Below are 22,870 nucleotides of genomic sequence, written 5' to 3' on the forward strand. Positions count from 1 at the left end.
CCCTGTTCCTCTCCAGAAAAATCCTTGTGAGATTACAACAGTGTGAGTCCCTTCACAGGAAGTCCAGCTCATCTGTGCAACAGAGTGCTGTGGTGTGAATGTGTCCCCAAAGTTACTGTGTTAGGAACAACCCCAAAATTCAGATGTTAATGTGTTTAGAGGAGGGATGTTGAGGAAGCCCCATGATGCCATTAGTTGTTTCATAAGAGGAAGGGACACCCAATCTTACAAACTGGTTCTGTCTCATCATATGATGCCCACTGTCACATTATGACGCACCTGCAAGTCCCTCACCAGGTGCTGGTCCTTATCAGACACTGGCACCCCCAGAATCATGAGCTAAATAAACTCCAGTTCTTTATCAATTACCTGGTCTCAAGTGCTTAGTTGGAGCAGCAGAGAATGGATTAAGACAAAGAACCAAACTTTCTTTTCCATCTTGGACCCATGGGTATCATTTCCTGAGTAAACTGTGTGCCAAGCGATGGGCTTTAGCTTCTTGACTTGGCATCCTTAGCGAACAGATGGAGTCATGGCTTCCTTGCACTGAATGAACGGTGAACCTGTAGCTGACAGAGCCATCAGACAGCAGTCAGCAGAGAAAGCATGGCCAGGTACCTCAGAAAAGCAAGGAAGGCGCCCCAGGTGAAATAAGATTGGCTTTGTCTCTAAGTCTGTTCATCTCTCTGGCCTAAGACATCTTTCTGGACTTGTTTTCCCCTTTTCAAGTTGCTGTCAGCTGGTATCTCTCAATCCAAAATGTTCTGATACACATGGCTTCAACCGACAATCAAATTTCCAGCTCTGTCAAAAATCTTCCTCCTAAACTTCAGACCCATGTATCAGGCCAGCTGATCTGCCACCAACCCTACGAAGCTAAGCTGAGCTCACCACCTTGCCTTGACACCCTGCCACCCTCTCCTATGTCCTCAGCCTCAGCTGGCAGCGCCGCCACTGCCTCAGGGCCCCTTCCTCTCTCCCAGCATATCCTCTCCGTGCTCTCCCTCACTTCCATGGATCACAAGATCCTGTTGCTGTACCTGCTAAATTCCATGGGTTATACCTCTACCGTCCTCATTACCGCTGCCTTTGGTTCTAGCACCGTCCTTCCTTACCAAATTGCCCCTCGCTCCCATGACCACCAAAAATCCTTCAAGCACTCCCTCATTGTGCCCAAAGAGCCTTTGCATTCCAAGCCTTGCCTTGCTGACTGAATCCCTTGCTCCCTCCCCTCCTGCAGGCAGGGTGGGGCACAGTCCTAAACTGCACTCCTTCCTTCATGCCGTGGTGCAGGCGCTTCCCTTCGCTGGAAATGTTCGTTCCACAGCTTCCATCCACTTCCACATGGCGTACTCCCACTCATGCCATAGGACCCAGTCAAGTGGCAACTCCTCCTCAAATCTTTCAGGCGTAGAAGCCAGCAGAAGCCAGCCCTCTTGTGCTCATCTTCCTTTCATACAGTGCAAGTCACCACTGCCTCCCTTACTTTATAGCCTAAGATCTGCACATTGGGAATTATTCTGCCATGTCGTTAGTGAATAATACACAGTAGGTCTAATTCAGTGCTAGCAAACTGAATGAATGTATTATACTCACTGATGTCCAAAGCAAGTACCTAGGATTAGAAGCAAGATTAGGTGGACCAACCATTCCTAAGAACTGGTCTAAGAGTACTAAAAATTATTTTATAGTGTGTAACATTCTAAAAAACAATAAAATGACTAAAAGACTTAAAAATTACTTTAAAAATCTGTTGAAACTCTGACTACTGAATCAAATAAAGCTTACAATGATTTTTATGACAAGCAATTGCAAAAAGATAAAGTATAATAGAGAAATACTAGGTCTGGGGAGATGGTTCAGCAGTCTAAGCACATTGCTGGCAAGCACAATGTCTGGAGCACCATCCCCAATACCCGGGTTCCCAGGCACACCATGCTAGCCACTGAAACCAGGCATGGTGGTGCATACCTGTAATTCCAGTGCTGGGGAGGCTGAGACAGGAGGATCACTGAGTCTGAGCTGCATAGCGAGGCCCTGTACCACATAGATAAATAAAAGATTTTTTAAAAAATTAAAATTAAAAGAAATAGTATACTCCAACATCCATGTGAAAGTTATTAGAAATTAAGATTTACCCAAGAAAAGTCAACAAATGTCTTAGCAATGAATTAGGAAAGCCAAACTTAGTTAACATATTATTATAGGAAGTGGTCCAGTAGGCCAAGCTTAGAGACAGTTCAGGTCATCATTTTTTACCCTCTGAAAGGAATACAGTTTTTCTCTGGCTTTACCCTTGATTACCATGGGGAAAAGCTGTAAATAGGACTCTTTTCTGATTATAGATAAAACATGTGTGCTTATGCGTCATGCAACATGAGCGTGATTCCCCACGGATTTCAGCATTTAGTCATTTGACAACCTACAGAATGTCACACCCTCCTTTCATGGGGTGATGTCTATAAATGTAGCTGCGGAGTACTTTCTGAGACAGTGAAGTTTTCCTGCCTTTTAATCCATCAGCCATATAACATAGAACTATGATGGTCATAGGAAATTTCTTTAAGGGAAAGAAAAGAGAATAGGTGAACCACATTGTCCAGTATGCTAAATGTAAATAGGTCCGAGTTGTTGGTTATGGGGATGCGTCACATAATGAGGAGACCCTGAAAAATATTCTATATGCATCTAAAGGTGAAAGGGGGGTCACGTGGGAAAGATATACAGGTATACAGTGTTCGACCTAGAAGACCCAGTCACAAATCGTAAGTCTTTGGTGCCTGAATGCTTTCTCAAGGCCCACTAAAAAAGGTGATAAAGACAAAAAGTGATCAAGTACAAGGATATTCTAGCTGTTCAATGTTCTTTAATGCTAATCAGGTAAATAAGAGTTAGATTTTAATGCTTTGCAGAGTCCCTAAGTCTTTCGGGGTCTTTTTCAATTATATTGGAATATACTGTACTCTCTTGACTTTTTATTACATGTGTACTGTGATCACATCATATATCAGGTGTGTTGTTACAGAGAGACCTAGTGTCAGATTAATACAATCTGCCCAACTTTAATCTTGTGGTCTTTTATAAATCAGTGTCCAGTGGGTTGAAAAATTTCTCCATCAATTACTGCAAAGCAAGAACTGTTTCTCTTAATACAATAATTAAAGCTGAAATTGCAAATAAATATTTACAGTCATACAATTAAAAAGTCAAATCATTAATAAGCAACACAACAAACATTAATAAGCAACAAAGCAAAATAATTGATAGGCAATCAAAATGTTCAGTTTTGCCTGCTTCTTAATAACAGCTCAGGGCCAGCCAGATAGCCCAGCAGATTAAAGCACCTACTTAGGCAGATGCAGGGGCTGGGAGTTTGATCCCCAGCCTGCTGTGCAGATCCCACCCCCAGGCATGCTAAGAAGTTAAATGAGACTAAGCATGGTGGCATGGGCCTGTAATCCCTGCGCTTAGAAGGCTGAAAAACAGGATCACTAGGAGTCCTGATACAGAGGACTGTATATATATATAGTGAGATCCTGTAGACTCTGTACTAAATACATTAAAACAAAACCCCAGCATACATGCACTCATTGCATATGCTTTATATGTTCATTCCCAAAATGTTTAAATAGTATCTCTGGTCCAGGACACGCATGACCATCTTGTAGGAGTCAGTGAACAGAAGCAAGTTGAAAATTGGGATGACAATTTAGCTTCTTGTTTTAAAATAGATACTTTTTTAAAAGACAGCACAATTTGATGTAGTCTTAAGTTGGATTAGTGTCTTTAGGAGGAACCACAGGGAAAGGGAACAAAAGGAGAACACTTCAGGGACAGTAGAACCTGAGATGCGCAGCTTCTCGCTACATGATCCAAACCTGAACTTAGTCTAAGTCTGACCACTAATGAAAGCGCACACATGGTCTGATAGACCTGGCTGCAAGGAACACGTTTTTCAGCTGGTATGAATATGAGGGTGCTGGGAAGTTCCTGCTCATCCCTGGAAACCTCTCCTTCCCAGCAAACTAAAGCCTACTAATCCCAGAACTTTATGTCTTTAGCTTGGAATTTTGTCTTACAAATAATCTTAGGACAGTTTGACTACTAAGCAAAGAGTGACTTTGGGTGTGAACTAGCTTATCATAATGTCCCCAAGTGTTGCTAAAGGACAAACAGAAATGATGAACAATCTGGATCCTATAAGAAGCAAAGTAAATAAGGATTCTAGCTAACCTCAGCTGAATCCGTATTTGGCTGGAACCGAAGCAATTTCTAAATTTGAGCAAGATAGCAAAAATAAAGCACTAGAATGTCTTCAAAGAGCTAGCCTGGTTTGAATTGCTGTAGTACACCCAAAGGCCTGGAAGACTGCAAACTTGGCCTCCATCTCTCTAGTTCATAGACCCCCTGATCAGGTGTGTTTAGAAAGGTCACTTAATTGGTACTCTCGCGGTGCAGTTTTAAGTTAACATTATCCTCACCTAGATAATGATAGCATTTTGCGTGTGCTAAGTAAAACAGGAATTAACAAAATTCCAATGGCTTACTGAGATGATAAATAATGAACCATTTCAAGGAAGAGATCGCCCCGGGTGTGCGGAAAAACCTGGGGCAGAAGGCGAGCACGCCCGGATGTGGAACTCTGCACAGGCATAAACAGGAAACTGAGCGGCTCGCCTTTGGACTGACAGGCAGGCTGGGAATGGCTGCTCTGAAGTGGCCATAGTGTTTGACCCTTGGCAAAAGCTCTAGTTCTTGTCTTGTTGTAGTTCATTTTCACATTTGTGAGACCAGGTTTTCAAAATCCTATCCATTCACTATGAGATATCTATGGAAAATACCATATATACCAAGAATGGACAAAATAGAACTATCTCCCTAATCCAAATTATAGAAATTCATATATTTTTCTTTTTCTTTTTTTTAAATGTATTTAGTACAAGGTCTACAGGGTCTCATTAAACAGATCAGACTCATACTGATCCTCCTGTTTGCAGCCTCCCAGGCGCTGGGATTATAGGCATGCTCCACCACGCCCAGGCTCAATCACCTTCTCAGTGCACCACAGGGATGGGGCCTGCACAGCTTGTGGTGCCAGGAATTGAACCCCAGTCCCTACATCTGTCTAAGCAGGCACTTTAGTCTGCTGAGCTATCTATAGCAGGCCCTCATATTTTTCTGTGCTTCTTTTTAATATTTTGTTTCTTTCTTTTTTTGGCGGAACCAGGGATTGAACTCAGGTCCTTGCACTTGCCAAGGAAGCGTTTATTCCACTAAGCCATCTCCCCAGCCCCCCTGTATTTTGTTTCTTGAGACTTAGAGGTCTCACTCTGTAGTCCAGAATGGCCTCAAGCTCAAGACCTCCAACCTCAGACTCTAGGTGCTAGGATCGCAGCACACCACACCAACTGCCACGTGGCATCCTTGCCCGGTGTTTAACAAAATCATTAGTGCAAAGTTTCAAACTCTTCAAAGCTTCTTGGAGAGGGCTGTCATATTCTTTGCGTATGAGTATCTATCATTATGAGCACCAGGTAGAGGGTATTGGGCTGGATCCTTATGGAAGATGTATTTTTCTTATTTTTAATTTTATTTATTTATTTACATAAAGGATCTCACTATGCAGCTCAGAATCATAATGATGCTCCTGTCTCAACTTCCCCACTCCAGGTTCCAGGGCCTGCACGGTGTCCCTGGGTTCTGGGGCATGCAGGGCATTCAGTACTGGGGATCGAATTCAGGACCTTGCGCTTGCCAGGCAGTCACTTATGCTACTGCATTAGCTCCCCAGTTTTGTGTATTTTCTTTAAATTTCAGCCTAGGAGCTCAAACTTTGAACCTGAGATAATGGGATAATGTAAGAAATCCATACACCCCTGTAATACATAGATAGGAGTCTGTTCCTTACCAAACTTAGTGAGCTGATCTGATTTATCAGAATAGTGGTGAAGATGAGAGTTTCCCCATGCAATAGCAATGCACCATTTTACTGCACTGCTAGAGTCCACGGCAGTTCTTCTCAGAGCAGAATTCAGTTCTGGCAGAGCATGTGACATGCTCAATACCCAGCCTGAACTTAACCTAAAAATCAGAAGTCATTTCTAAAAAAAATAAGACCAAAATATCATAGTGTCTAAGCATTCATGCAATCAGCTATTTGTTTATTTTTTTTATTAATTTTATTGAGAAACAGCAATGAGACAGTTTCAAAACTGATTAGTTTCAATAATTAACACATTACATATTGTCTTTGCAATCAGCTAATTAAAAAAATAATTAAAAATTGGAAACAAAGCTTCAAAATGATATAATGAATGATGCACACTTATTTAAAAATGCATAAAATGTAACCAATATATGACATAAAATTGTATTTAAACTATCTGTGTACATATAAAATAATTATTTAAATTAATTATTGAGCTCACACTTGGGAGGCTCTTTTCTGCTCTTACACTTTGCATTTTAGAGCAAATTACTAAATATGTACTTGAAATAAGTGGTCATCCATCTGAGTGGTGCCCTCATTAATGGCAATAACAAACCTTTAATAATCCAGGCTGTGCATCTGGATTTCGTAAGTAGATGCCATAAAAAGGTCAAAGGAAGAAGACAAGAAAATGTAGGTCTATTGTTCATGAATATTAACCCCAATAAGACAGGAGCTACTATCACAGGGTTTGAGGAAGAAAACAAAGCCATTACCAGGTAAACACCCCTGGGAGGAGCCAAAGAGACTAGAGGCCCTGTCTTCAGAGGCACATAGTCTTCAGTCCTCTGTCCACCCATCCTTCTACTCATCTATCCATCCTTCCATCTGACCACCCATCCACCCACCCACCCACTCATCTGACCACCATCTGACCACCCACCCACCCACCCATCCATCCATCCACTCACCTACCCAGCCAGCCAGCCACCCATCCATCTGTTCACCAATCCATCCACCCATCCACTCATCTATCCATCCCTCCCTCCACCCATCCATCCACCACCCTCCCCATCCACCCATTCATCCGTCCACCCATCCATCTGTCCATCTGTCTGTCAGTCCATCTACCCATACCCCTAGGAGAGCAGACAGTCCGCTTTGTTTATTGGATCCGGAGCTCTGAGTGCAATCCATGATCAATACAACAAAACAGGGCGGGGGTTTCTAACACGTCTGCATGTGCACCAGTGGCTGATATTATTCCATTTCCTAGCTTACTACTTACTCTCCTTGCTTTCCAGGGCAGCCTGCGCAGGAGCAACAGGAGTTGGGAAACGCCGGCCTAAGTGTGGACAGAGCTGAGCGGCTCAGAAGCAACACAATATAAACTTCACTACATGAAATCCTGGAAGTTGATGTAAACAGCTTTTAATAGCAGCGAACATTTGTTCGCTTTGTTTGGGCCATCTGGATGTTCCATTGTGTTCAGTTCAACATCGACTGCCGCCGGGTGACAGTTGATATATGTTAAGTGCGAGCAAAGTGCCCAGGCCCACTCTGGGGACCTTCAAGGGAACTTTTCGGTGTTTTGTGAAATATTCTGTCAGATCGCAGCTGAGTCGCCTGCATCCTTAGTGGCTGCATGCCAACGTCCTCCAGCTTTTTTATCAAAGGAGAGTTTTGCTTTTACTGTTTGAAAGGTTAGGGAAACTATGCCAAGGTTCTTCCAGGCAGCCCGGAGAGCGCTGGTGACAGGAGTGATTTTCAGCATGGAGGAGAGAAGAAAGGGTGCCCGGGATCCGGAGAGAATCGGGATGTGCTTGTTTAATATGCAACACGTCTGACAAGCCGTGAAAACACCACCAAAGGAAACCCCGCGGCAGCGTAGGCGGCTGGTTTGCGGAAAAAGAGCGCTGGGTCCCGAGAGCGCGCGGCGCGGTGCGGCTGCGAGCCTGCGGCCTCTCTGGTCCCCGCGTCCGCTGCGGCGCGGCCGAGCCGCCGAGCCAGAGACGCGGCTGCGGACAGCAGCCCGCCGGCTAACGCCGCGAGGGAAAGCTCGCGCGCCGCACGCCCGCTCTTCGCACAGCCGCGAAAGGGCGTAGAGATCTGCCCTGGCGGGGCACCTGCGACCGGCTCCCCGGCGCGCCCTGGGGCCTGCAGTGCGGCTTAGGGAAACGCGATTCTGGATTATTTCTTAAAACGGCTAGTTTAAAAATAGTTTAGAAAACAAAATTTTGCTTTGCTGTGAAAGACACAGAAACTAGATAACGCGCGCCGGGCGACTCGACCGCAGACGGGTGTTTGTATTGCGATCCTGAGGATGGACTCTAGGGGCGCTCTACCCCTGAACTGTGTCCCCTGACCCTCCCCTCTTTTTTATTTATGTAATTTTTTCTTGCGTTCTTTCTTTTCTGGCTGAACCGGGGATTGAACTCAGGCCCTTGCTCTTGCCAGGGAAGCGCTTATTCCACTGAGCCATCTCCCCTGAGCCGTCTCCCCTGGCCCCCGCCCTTTTCTCTTTTCTTTTTTTTTTCTTTTCATGCCTCCCACGGGATGTTAATTTGAGATCCTCCTGCCTCAGCCTCCTTCAGGGCTGGGATTACCGGTGAGTGCCACTCTGCCTTCCTGTTGGAAACATGATCCCTCAAGTGCTTGAGTCCTGCCAAATCTCAAGGAACCATGGAAATGAAGGCAGAACTTTCACACACAAGAGAAGCCCATGACTTATCAAGCCTGAACACATGGCTTAATTCCCTGTGGCCCTTGTGTTTTCCATCTTTATCTTGGGCAGCATGAAACAGCGAGGAAGAACTTCAGGAAAAGAGGATATGAGGACCTGTTGTGCTCATCTGTGAAATGGGGCTATTAACACTCAGCACAGGTATCTTCTACATAGAAAGGGGAATCTAAGAAGGGGCCCCATCTGGGCAAGGGACAGGGACAGAACAGGGGCAAGAGGGGGAGGGGAAGGGGAGGGTGAACATGGCACTGCCATGTGTGGAGAGTCACAGGAAATTCACTGAGTTGTGTAATTAACATGTGCTTGGGCCAAGGAGATAGCTCGGAGGTCTAAGCACCTGCTTGGCAAGCACAAGGACCTGGGTTTGATCTCCAGCACCACATGTCATGCCAACCCTGTGCCATGCAAGCCACTGAAGCCTGGCGTGGTGGCCCACCCCTGTAATCCCAGCACTCGGGAGGCTGAGACAGAGGGAACACTACGAGTCTAAGCTGTATAATGCGACTCTGTACCAAATAAAGATTAGAAAACAACAACAACAAATTTTTAAAAATAAAACAAAGCCCCCTAAATCATGTGCTAATAGTGACAGTTTTTAATGGAGAAATACACATTAATATAGCTGAGGTGGCTCAGTAGTAGACTTGCCAGGCACAAGTGAGGCTCTCAGGTCAATGTGTAAAAAGTAATAAATAGCTATAACTTCTCTTTTGAGATACCTGCATTTTACCAAATTAAAGATTCTAGTTCCAGCTACGGATTAAGATGTTAGCAAGATAAGCCTTGCAGTGGATTCTGAAACTTGTCTAACCTAATGTTTTTCATGATTTCAAATTAAAGAAATCCTATTCAATAGCTCAAAAATAAAAAGAACACAGAGATTACCAGAAATACAAGCTTTATCATTTCTACTAAATAACATTTACTTGAGTGTTAGTGAATAAGACCAATTATTTTTTAAGTGCCTGGAATAGCAGTTGGCACACTATAGAAGCAGAATAAATGTCCGTTGAATGAACAAACTCTTAGAAGACACCCGACACGCAGCTCTACAATACAGCAGCTTTGAGTTTCCAAACATCAAACACAGTCTTCGCAGGGAGTAACGCTATGAATTTCTAATTTGACAATTAACGCAGCCACTACAAACTAATCAAGTGGTTAAGATTTTCTGAAAGTCTAGCTCCTTTTCATTAAAACTTGCACAATTTTTCAAAGGATGGTAAACATGGAATGAGCAACCATAATGGTGCTTTTGGTGTGTGGTACTAGGGACTGAACCCAGGCTTTTGCACTGCACTATGTCCCCAGACCTTCTGTTTTGTGTTGTAGTTTTGAGACAAGGACTCACTCAAGTCACTGAGTACCTTAGACTGGGTTGGAATGGGGGGCTGCCGGTTAGCTCAGTTATTTAAGCACCTGCTCATGCAAACACAGTCAGGCGCAGGGTTCTGCGGTTCAATCCCCACCTCCACCTGCCTTACCAGACCCACCTTTAATGCAGCTTGAGCCAGCCACCCCCCCAAAAAAATCCTTCTTAGACTGGGTTGGAAATTGGGGTATTCCCATCTCAGCCTCCCAACTGCTAGGACTGCCCGCACTCACCACCATGGCTTAAGATATATGCACTCATCATCTTATTAAGATACATTTGCAAAGCCAGCCACAATAGATGCTATGAAACAATAATATAGCTTTTAATAATTAGAACACACAAGAATTATTACATCAATTGAGTAAACTGAGCCAGCGGTTCATTAAAAAGTTATAAGATGTTAAAAAATTATAGGACCCTTACCTGAGACCTTAAGCTTGGTTATTGATCAAATTAAAGGGGAAAAAAATGGAAAAATACTTTGTAAACCACAAATTATCCAAAGAGAAGAAGAGCTTTTAAAACACACACATACTCTTACGATTTCAAAGTCTATTGCATTTTACCCATAAAATGCAATAGATTGTTTTAAAGAATAACTGTAGTTGGATTGTTAGAATCACATTTGCTTTTCCCATCTACATTTTCCCCTCTTAAATTAAACCCCTTTCCAAGACGGATGGGGGGTTGTCTTTGGTTTGGGGGTGTGCATTTGCTTGCTTGTTGTTTTTAAAGACAAAGTCTCTCTGTGTAGTTCAGGCTGGTCTTGAACTCACTATATAGCCCAGGTTGGCCTCGGACTGATGACGATCACCCTGCCTCAGCCTCTCAAGTACTGGTGTTACAGGTGTGCACCACCACTCCCAGCCCAAAAATAATATGCTGCATGACATGGGACAAGCAGCTTCTGTGGCACTTTGTATCTTCTGGTAATGGCTGCATCTCATTCTACCAGGTCTTCCACCACTCTGACGTTGGTGGGCCTTCCTTCCAGTGGTTGGATCTATGTCTCCTTCCTGGAACCCAAGACCTTTGTGACTGCCTGACCCAGCAGTGAAATGGCAATGATGCTGTGTGACTTCTGGGGACGGATCTAGTTTTTCTTCATAGTGGGGCTCAGGCCCAGGGCCTAGTACATGCTGGCGAGTGCTCTACCATTGTGTGACATCCTCAGCTCTTTTACTATTTTTTTTTTTTTAGCTCTTTTATTTTTTGAGACAAGCTCTCATTAAATTGCCCAAACTGGCCTTGGACTTGTGATCCTCCTGCTTCAGCCTCCCTAGCAGCTGGGATTACACGCGTACAACACCACACACAGCTCTGAGGATGGATTTTCTTTGCTTTGCTTTTCGTTTTGTTTGTTTGTTTGTAGAGCTATGGATTGAACTCAGGGCTCCACACGCCACTGAGCTACATCCCTAGTCCTGAGGCCACAATTTTCAAATGGCATCTACATCTTTTGCCCTTAGAACTTTTGCTGTGATGAGAACATGGTCACCAGGCTGGAGGATGCCCCACTGTGCTGTGTGGAGGCCACATGGAGCTCCCCCACCATGTCCTCTGCACCAGCTCACCTGCCATCTGGGGGCTTGATAGGGAGTCTCCCAGCCCCTCTGGCTGCCCTCGCTGGTGTCATGCACTGGCCCAGCTCACACTGGAGAGGCAGGCGCAGAGGAGGGAGGCCTTTTCTGTAAACTACTACTTTGTAGAAATACAATGGCAGATATAGCCTGTAAGATTAGCTCCCCAAATGTGTATGGTTACGGTTCATAACATTTTGCTGAAACAGTTGGTAAAGCACAATTACTATGTATGGAGTTTAGAAACAATGGATTAATTTTAGTACTAAAAAATTACATTCACACTTTGATCTGAACGTTGCATTTTACCCATAAAATGCAATAGCAACATAGATGCATGCATCCTTGAAGCCAGCCATAATAGATGCTATGAAACAATAATGTAGCTTTTAATAATTAGAACATACAAGAATTATTACATCAATTGAGTAAACTGAGCCAGCAGTTCATTAAAAAGTTATAAGATGTTAAAAAATTATAGGACCCTTACCTGAGAACTTAAGCTTGGTTATTGATCAAATTAAAGGGGAAAAAATGGAAAAATACTTTGTAAACCACAAATTATCCAAAGAGAAGAAGAGCTTTTAAAACACACACATACTCTTACCATTTCAAAGTCTACCAGTTGGCTCCAGTTAGATACACATGCTCAGAACATTGTAAATAATACATTTATAAATTCATTAATCCTTTTTAAAATTCCAGACTAATGAAAAATAGTGCATTTTTAAACAGCTACTTTGGCAGCAGGGGATTGGATTAGATGACCTTTTAAAGTTCTTTTCAGGGCCTAGGAATCTGAGAAATACAAGCTTTCCTGCTATCTGTAGACAGCAGATCACAGAGGATTTAAAATCTAATTTCAATTATTTAAATTCTGTGCTTGATGTAAAAAATGAAAAAGTCCACATGGGTGCCTATACTCACACAGTAATAAATCACATTTCATAATAAATAGCATCAATATAACGATCATTAGTTTTTCACAAACTTGAATATTATTTGCCTCCAATTTCATAAATTATCGCTGCTACTTTAAATTTTTCAAATGCAGGAATCTTTTAAGACGGACAGAAAAAATACAATTGTGAGGCAACAGAAGGCAGTCTCCCAACAAGCATATTCCTAAATAATTGTATTTAATGCAGGTCCCGGAAATAAGTAGTAAAATATTTTTTAAAAGCATGTTGAGGATACGTTACTGAGGGGAGTTTTCAAAATGTTAAGTAGAATCTTATTAATATTCATGACGTTATCTGCATAAACATTTGCTTATTTGATTCCTCAATTTTCTGTATAAATACGTGTCTAAATATTTGCTACCTCAGAATAAAACCAGTAACTCATTAGGCACTCGAGGAACTAAAGCAAAATGTAAAATGCAAATTTTGATCCAATGCAGTGGTAGGAGCAGGCCAATGAGTCGAAAGCCTCTGTAGCTAAAATGTAATGCCACCTAGTTTTTTAAAAAGTGAAGCTGCTATTCTGCTGATGAAGATATTGTTTTTCCCCTCTTGTGCCCTATTCATTATGCAAGGCTGCAGAATATGAAGTGTAGATGTGTGATCCGGGCGATCTAATGATCTCCCGCACCTGCTCATCCGGTACAATTTTAATTAACACTCCAAGGAGGTTTGTCAAGAGTAATCAAAAACATTGTCGCTTATAAAGCTGTGGCAAGAAATCAATAGTTTTCATCAGAAAAGGTAAGGTCTAGCATAACTGAACCATTTAATTGCTTCATTCCAATAAACAAAAACTGCACATTTTAATGACTTGATTCAGAAGATCAATATCTAAGCGCCTATTGCATTAAACAGCAACATGTGGTGGGATATTCGGAGTCATTTCCATTCCGAAAGCAGATTTCGTCTTTTATATTTCATCCCGAGTGGCAATAGGTTGCTGCGCTTCCGCGGTGCTATGATTTATATCAAATGAGTGACCTCTAGGGCCGTAAGACTAGGACGGGTGACTAGCTCTCAATGGTAAGCTACTGGCACTTGACAAAGAGCCTCAAGCAGAATGAATTTACTTCTCTTTCCTCAATCATCAACAGGCTCTGCCCTGACCCCCACTCTGACTCCTATAACAAGATCTCCTGTCGCTGCCTGAAAAATTTACTGTCGCGTCTACTTCTCATTGAGCTCCAGTCAGTACTTCTGTCACCTTCAGTGAACTGAGTCCGGAGGAGGAGATTTAACTAAACACCAGCCTAGTTTAAAAACTAAATAAGTGTGTTTCCTCCAAACCAGGCAGCATTCAAAGGCATCTGTGTCTGAAGGGTTTGAGTCTCTAAAAAGTTCAATCTTTTGCGGCGCTGCATCAAATTCAAAGCGATGTTTGGGACCCCTCATTTATTCCTGCAGTGCCGCCAACGCCACGCTGCACACTTTAAGAACCGTTTTTTCTCAGTGGCCATTAGGACGCTGTTTCCATGGAGCGCGGAACTCATTTTGAAGGTTGCTTGAAAATAGAAATTCTTATTAGCCATTAAAAAGCATTGTGTATGATATGCATAAATTAAGTCCCCTTGCATTTAGCTACCCAGGTATGCCAGTGGAAATAAAGACGTCAAATTAAACAATTTTAGCAGTCCGATGCCTTCTATGTATCTTTCTTTAGAGAGCTATTTTAAACTATATTTGCACGAGGACTTCAACATGGACTTGAAAAGATTCCAGACATTAAGTAGCAGCGTCTTAGAAAACACACTCACACAGCATAAGCCTGCATTTTGGCAATGCACATTACTTTTAACACTTATTAAAAAATTAAGCAATCAAAATGAACATTTGCAAAACCCCATGTCAACAATGAAACAATTAAAAGACTGATGTCTGATGGTTTATTCCATCTCACTAAAGCCTTACACAAAATTTCCACTCCCTCTTTAATTTTCAATTCTTCTAGCCTCCCTGCTTCACAGCTCCTGGCTATTGGCTTTTACAATCTGTCCCTAGGGAGTGAGGAGTTATTACCCCTGTCGATGGAAGAGAAAGGGATGTTATTCCCTTGTCACCCTCTTCGGCTCCAGCAGATTCTGAGAGCTGATGTATAGCCTTCATTGGAGAAAGGCGGTTGGGATGTTGGTAGTCCTCGGCCTGTCAGATCCATCTACCTGTGCTGCTGGCATTACTTACTGCAGTCAGAGTGACACGCAATGTCCCCAGAGCCGATAGAAAAACTCCAGGAGCAAATGCTGCAGGGACACTCTACCACCGTGGTGTAGACACCACTACAGATGTCACAACATCATAGTGAAAGAACTCCAGCCACTGGACCTTTGCATTTTGGTTGCAAAAGCAAACACAAACGTCTGTGTGGAAAGCCTGCAGAACTGCACTGTTTGTTTTTAAGGTCCTAAATAAGAAATAAAAATGAGAACAACTTATGAACATGCTGAGGGGAGCTCACTAAACATGTTTGGGATGCTGTACCACTCAGTCACGTGGTTTTAAATCTCTGCTCCCTCTTGTAGCAGTGATTTTATCATTATATCATGACAAGAAAACTGGAAATCTCTACCTAATTCTTAATTATAGGCCTATGTTTTTGTTATTCTCTCTCTCACACATATACAAACATTCAAAAGGTAAGTGGCTGTTTTTGTTAGTTGTAAAGTCACATTGGATTACATGGCTAAAAAATAAATACAAATTTCTGGAATTCGGCCATGAGTTCTCCATCCTGAGGAATATCTGGGCAGGCTCTACGCTGTGGAATGCCCTGATGAAGATGCATACCTCCTTTTGCTTTTTCTGGTAGGTTTGCACCTCCAATCTGTCCTGTTCATATCTGTCTTTACCCAAGACAGGCAATCAGCAAATGCTCAGGAAAAGTCCCTTCACGTTGCCTGGTGTGACCCGCTTGGTGAGTGAAGAGGTCAGGTTTTACCAAAGTCATCAGTCAGCATGGTGGCCTCACAGTTCTACCAGTGACAGAAATGTCTGAGCCACACCCTCAACATACACGGTGGTATTTATCTGTAAATTGCATCTACGAATAATTATCTATTTATAAGTTATATACCACTGCAGGTCCCATTACATTTAGATCTAGACGTACCCCAAATGCCTTATGTGCTGTGGGGGTACTCTTGGAGAGTGACTGCATCCTGGGGGGGGCCACACTCAGTAGTGGATTCTTCCACTGATGCCCACCGCTGCTGACTCTTTGGAATGAGGCCTCACCAAGGGGTGGCTCACTGCAGGTGTAGCCCAGAAAGGTCTGTCTCCTCTCCCACTCCTCCCTTCTTGCCCTACTTCCTGGTCACTATGAGGTGAACTATTGTCCTGCACTGTGCCCCTCTGCCATGTTCCTTCTGCCTTGGAATCCCCTGACTATGGACTAAGACCTCTAAAAGCTGTGAATCCAAATAAATCTCCCCTTTAAACTGGGGGTGTCTGGTACTTTGTCCCCACAGTGTGAAAGTGACTTAAGACAGGTGCACAGGACAGGTATGGCAGCACACACCTGGAGTTCTAGGCCAACTTGGGCTGCTAGTTAGAACACAGTGAGGCCAACCAGATATACACGGGCTTAGAACAAAATGTACCTCTGACTCCTCCAGCTTCAGCAAGCTAGGACAGCACATGAAAACCAGTAGCGGGCCTAGCCCTGCACACACAATGCAACACTTCATGATTTCTACAGAGAACCATATATTTGTTCTGATTTTCAGGGGCTAGCCACCCATTCAGGTAGGTACAGGCTGATTCACAACTAAATTACAAAATAATTTCTGGTTTTTAGACCTGTTTAGACACTAGGATTGTGGATATGGGATTATGAACCTTCACAACTATGTTGGGTATGGCAGGAAACACATGCTGAAAATAAAATTAAAGGGAATGTGACACAAATATAAGTGGAAATCCTAATGTTTTGGTTTTGTATGCACACAGGGCACCCTATTTGAAGAGGATTTGATGCTAGGCTATAAAAGCAGACATGGTGACAAAGTCCTGTAGACCCAGCACTCTGGGAGGCTGAGGAGGAAGGATCACAAATTCAGGTCCAGCTTGGTTGGCTTAGCAATTTAGTGTGACCATGTCTCAAAATAAAAGTAAAAAAGGTTGGGAATGTAGCTCAGTGCAAAGACCCTGGGTTCAATAAGCAGTACTGAAAAATAAATATATAATAAATCTAGTGGAGTCTCTCTCTCTCTTTTCTTTTTCTTATGGAAAATGCAAAACTGCAAATTGCCTAGAGTCACAAGGCAGTCCTGAAGCCAGGCATGTTTGCTCTCTAGCCCTAGGCCAGATATATACACCTGTACCACAATACTTCACAGCTATAGTCCAGAAGAAAAGAGAGAGGAGGGGACCATGACCCACAAGTGAGCACAGTGAGCTGAAGGCAAAATCCCTTTGCTGACGGGGTCCATTTATGGATGACTTGCTGTGGGGATGTCTACTCCTATAGCTTAAACTTTGCATTTGCAAAAACCCTTCCAAAGGTGTGCAATTACCAGTGGGCTTATTTGTACGGATGTGACCTGCCCCTTGTCGTTTCTGATGCTAACATTTTAGCATGGGCCAAGAATTTATTTCCCAGAGTGATTTCTGTTACCCCCAAGAAGCAAGGTGAAGAAAGGAGCAGAGGACGCTGCCACACGTGGGTGAGGGCAGGGTGTTTGCTGACAATCCTCAGTGAAGTATGCTGAAAATTGTAAGGTAAAGCACTTTGCACAGAGAACTACCATTCATCACAAGTGGCTTATCCCTCAGCTATGATGGCCAGCTCCTCCTTTACTCTAAGCCACAACTTAAAAAAAAAAAAAAAAAAAAAAAAAAAAAAAAGGAGCCGTAAGGAGGCAAATGTGTGAGTAGTGATTCTGGGGAACACTGGGAACATCCTAAGTGATATAATGTCTTTTTCCATAATGTCTTGTTCTGGTTTGTATATATTTTTCCTCTACTTATTCTGTAAGTATAAGACTGCTTTTCCTGTCACTGATGTGACCCCAGGAACAGTACCGACAACTCTCAAGCCATCCTTCACCCGTCCCTACCGTCATATTCCCACCAACCTTCCCAACCACTGTACGACATGGAGTTCTTTGTTTGTTCTTGTACCAGGGATCAAACTCAGGACCTTGTGCATTACATGCAAGCACTCAAGCCGCTGAGCTACCTCCCCAGCCCAAGAAGTCTTTATTGGTTAATGCAGACAGTTCCAGAAGTCATACAGCCCGTCCTTATTCACAAGTACTTCAGTTTGATCCTGTAAGCATCCGGTTATGACGTTCAGCAAAGCCGTTGTGACTCTGGACTCCTTGGTCCACACCAGGAGGAAATCCATTTGCACACGATCTGGGCTTGCTCAACGTCAGCATTTATAGAAATGTCTTGAGCCTCTTTTTCTTTCCAGCTCAGAAGGACTTTTGACGTCCAGAATTTTGAAGTTTCCCACAAAGGCCCGCTGGCTCTTAGAGGCTTAGACCGCTGCCACCCTCAGCGCAAACCCTATCCTGTGCAGCCATGGACAGGAGATTTTAAATGGCCAACAGCATTTCTCCTAGAGGAAAAAGTGGAACGGGTTGGGTTGTTTTGTTCTGGATTTGTCTCCTCTGTGAAGCACCTTTTAGCTTATTATACTTCTGTCTGTCTCCCAGGTCACAGAGCCACGCGGAAAAAAAAAAAAAAAAAAAAAAAACCTTCCCTACGCTGCACAAGCTCTGAGCCAGGCTGGCAGGCCCAGGAGAAGCACAGCTCCAGGCCTCTTCAAAGCGTCGGGCTAATTCCAGCTAGAACTGCAGGAGGTGAATCCGGCCAAAGGATGACCGGAAGCTGAGCATGGGACAGGGCGTGTCCGTGAGCTTGCGTTGCGGAGTTGTGCTGTCTGGGGAATCGCAGTGCCTTATGAAAAGGGAGAAGGAAACACGTGAAATTTTACTAATCCATTGCATTTAATCCAAAGTATGCATATAGGAAATTAATAATAAGATCCTGCATGGTTTTATTTCATACGAAGTCTGCAAAATGCGGCGCTCATGTTAACCAGCTCTGCTGAAGCGCCTAACAGTCAGTAAAACAAGGTGAGGCCAGTTCCTGGGTCCAGCATCGAAAGTCTACAGGTCAAAGGCTGCTGCTCTAGCCGCTGCTGCAGCACCTGGTGTCACCGTTGGCATCCCTCCATCTATGGGGACAGCAGTGTGGTGGAAAAGCCAGATGCAGGGAGGAGAGGAGAGGGACAGGGAGGGAAGGAGAGGGAGGAGGGGAAAGGGAGGGGAAGGGAGGAGAAGATAGGGGAGGAGGGCAAACTGCCGTTCTCTAAATTTGATCTCATAGAGCTAGTGAGCTAGATCAGTGGACTAAGCACCTGCTTGGGCAAGCACAAGGATGGGGATTTGATCCCTGGCACCACATGCCACACCGACCCAGCCTAGATCAGGGTGTGGCGGAGCATGCCTGTAATCACAGCTCTGGAGAAGCTGAAAACAGGAGGATCGCGACGAGTCCAATGAGCTGCATAGTGAGACCCTGTACCCAAAACATAATAAATAAATAAACAAACGAACAAAATAAATCTGGTCTCACTTCCTTGCTTTTTCAGCCAGCTCCACCCAAGCCACCAAGGGAAGGGGCTAGGAGAGTCACAGTTCCACTTTGCCAAATCAGCACAATAAAAACTACTACAGACACTAGAAGTTTCTTTTCCACTCTTAGGACAGAAGAAAATGTTTGTTCTAAGGAAACAGTTGGTTTTCACCTACAGGACACCATGAAACATTCGACTGATCTTATTTCTTTCTTTGCTTTGACTGGTAGGAAACTCAGAACTAAATTTGCAGGCCACTAACTTTACATGTGCTGGGAGATCCATTTTGTGCTTGCAAATCCCTTCCCAGTTTTAATTTTCTAGTTGGCCTCCCCTCCTCTTATTTGTTCTCTCTTGTTTTGTGTATTTGTATAAGTTACCCCAGTGATTTTTGACATAGCATATAAACAGATGGGTGCACAGGAGACAGATGGATGGGTGAGTAGTCGGATGTGACCACAGCCAACCCGCTTCTATCCCCCTTCCCCCTCTCCCCCCGCCCCAGATTCTCCAGTATGCATGCGATGAATGAATTTTTGAGTCAATGGGCAGCTGATTCATCTGTTGATAGATACCCACTCTTTATTTTTACATCACCTATAATTTGATGGTCTGTCTCAAGTAACTTCCCAGGATTAATTTTTAAAGCAGTTGCAGGACACCGGGCAGGCTGGGGGGCAAACACATCAGTCTACTTGTTTGCTATAGTGTCCCACAGCTGTGCCACTTACAAGGGGGATAGAAGATACAAAAAATGCTTAAATTAAAAAAGAAAATGTTACAGTAGAAGAAACATTGTCCAGCATGGTTGGATTAGTGTGTTTGAATTAAGAAGGAATATATTTTGAGGATTGATGGCAATGTATCTGTTACTATAATACATTTTTTAAAATGTAAACACCACCGTATGTTTTAGTCACACCTTGTATGATGCAGTATCCAACCTAGTTTGCATAAGAATGCCCCATAATGTTTAAACAGTGAGACAACTTGACAGTATAGCTCTCAAAACATAGCTCTGTCCCTAGGCAACACAAAATTATACTTAGTCAAGGGGCCGGGGAGATGGCTCAGTAGAATAAGTGTTTCCCTGGCAAGCGCAAGGGTCTGAGTTCAATCCCCGGTCCCGCCAAAAAAACCAAAAAATTGTACTTAGTCAAAATGTGAGAAAACAGTTCCCAACTTTCCTCCATCTAGAAGAATTGTTGCCAGGCAACATGCATGCATCTAGACAGTTATTCCACACTGCTACCAAGTGCAAGGAGTCTCGGGATGGTTCCTGCTTCTATTACAGCTATTTATTCTAAGTCGATGCTGTAGCCCAATCCCAGTCCCACCCGATTCTTTTAACAGAGAAAGCAAGAGTAGAGCATAAGGAACAAGCAGGTATTATCACATACAGTATGGCCATTGACGTCTGGACTGTTTGCAAAAGGATTATTCAATTCAAAAATATTATTCAAAAGTGTGAGATGAGATGAATATTGTATGATTCCTGCCGGGCACCGTAGTACATACCCGTGAGCTAGGAGGATGGTACAGGAGGACCACAGGTTCCCGTCTGGTCTGGGCATCTTGATAACTTAGAGCTGAACATGTGGCTCGGTGCAAAGGCCCTGGGATCTGTCCCCAGTATAAAATCCTCTGATTCTATTATGTGGTACCTAGAGAAGACAGATTCATAGAGGCTGATGGTGGCGTGCTGCTTCCCAGGGCCAGAAGGAGGGAAGAGCAGGGACTTATTATATTTTGAAGTATAGAATTTTGATATTGAGAAGATAAAAACATTCTGGAGATGGATGGTGATGCTGGTGGCACACCAGCACAAACTCTACTAACGCTGCTATATTTGCACCTACTGATAGCCATGATGACTATTTTCACGCATTTGTTGCCATAGCTTTTTTAAAGTGTCCACTTATGGAGTCAGCCCCAGGGCACTATCTAATGGAATCAAACAGAGCCACTTACAATCCTCCTGCCTTTGTCTCCTGCAGTAGTGGGAGACAGGCTGGCATTGCAATGCCGGGCTGTGATAACGTATCTGGAGGTGGGAAAGCAATCTTGCATTACCGAGAGGCCCCGCCTAATGCCAACTGTCCTTATGAGAGAGGAAAAAGGAGCGGAGCTTTAACACCAAAGAGAAGAAAGCTACATGGCGGAAGTGCAAGGAGCAGAGTGGAGGGTGTGGATGAAGAGCTTCTGGCTTTGCAGACAGAGGAGAAAACAAGAGCTGAGAGCTGCAGAGCTCAGCAGCAGGAGGTCAGGAAGGGAGGAAGCTGGGCCCTGTGGGAGGAGCAGCGTCTTGTCCAGGGCTTCCCTGCCCAGTGACAATGACTCAGATTCATGACCTCCGGGACTGAAGAGAACAAATGTGTGTGTATATGGGATGCTCAGATATTTCTATAGCAATTACCATGTTTTTAGTAGTAAGACTAGTCATAAGAGTATGCAGGGCACCTTATGTAATAGACAGCCTCCTATTTCTCTCTTAGGAATGTTTGGATTAGAAGTATTATATAAAAATATTGGTATCTCTATCTAACCTATTCATTACCTAAAATATTGCAAGATCCTAATATATGCCCAAAAGCCTTTTAAAGCCCAAATTATATTTCAATAAAGAAGGAAGCCAACAAGATAAAGCAAATTCCTTTAAATTTGTATCCATTCTAGTTTTCACACTTATTCTTGGGCTGTTGAACACTCAATAAACAGACCCTTGGATCCAGGAGAAGCCCCAAGTCCTCTCCTAGGCCTTGGATGGCAACAAGGAAGCATCCCTAAGAGTGCAGGCAGCGGGCACGGTAGACAGCCTCCACGCCTGCTCGGTGCTCTCCGAGGAAACTTGGATGCCTTGCTAATGTCTACAATTATCAGACAGGCACCCTCAGTGTGGGTTGTTGCGCCCTTCTGCCGTCAGCTTCAGACATAGAATTTCCTCACCAAGGCGCCCAGAGGCTGCTCCAGAGCATGTTCGACCCAGGCACCAGCTCACTCAGCACCTTCCTGGCAGGACACATCCTTCAAGGTAGGCAGCCCAGCTCCTGTCCTGCCTCCAAACAGGAACCAGAGGCCACTTCTTTTCCCAGGCCCTGTGCCTCCATCCGAAAGCTTAACAGAGCTTGCACAGATATACAATACTTACTTTTAGACAGGGGATCTAATAAATGAATCTGAGGGTCTGTATTCTACAAGTAACCTCTCTGAGTCTTACCTCTGAGACCCACTAAGCATATCCCTGTCTCCACATCGCTGTGCCCATCACCTTCGTCTAAGGCGCCACTACTTCACACCTGGTTTACTGCAAGATCCTTTGTTGTGGTTTTGTATGCTCAAATAGAAACAGATGTTTTACTCATTCATTTATTTTTTAAGGTTGTTTTAAAGTGTTGAATTACTACTCAGTCAATATCCAATCTGTTCTCCTGCCTGCAGCTACAGCAATGATTTGAAACTGTAAATCTGGAAGAACAGGAAGCTGAAGCAGGAGGATCACAAGTCTGAGCCCAACCTGGACAGCTTAGTGACTCTGGATGCCCTGTCTCAGGATAAAAATTTTAAAAAGAATGGAGATGTAGTTCAGGGCAAAGGCTGTGGGTTGAATCCCCAGTACCACAGAGTACCACAGAGAGAGAGAGAGGGAGGGAGGGAGAGAGAGAGAGAGAGAGAGAGAGAGAGAGAGAGAGAGAGAGAGA

At 43.7% G+C, this 22,870-nt stretch overlaps 1 pseudogene; it reads right to left on the reverse strand.

The window, feature by feature from the left end:
* Positions 1–7,756: 7,756 nt before the first annotated feature.
* The window catches only part of LOC101592734, a 59,065-nt pseudogene continuing 43,951 nt past the window's right edge, over positions 7,757–22,870 (reverse strand).

Source organism: Octodon degus, unplaced genomic scaffold (assembly GCF_000260255.1).
Source record: "Octodon degus isolate 3935 unplaced genomic scaffold, OctDeg1.0 scaffold00009, whole genome shotgun sequence".
NCBI classification, from domain to species: Eukaryota; Metazoa; Chordata; class Mammalia; order Rodentia; family Octodontidae; genus Octodon; species Octodon degus.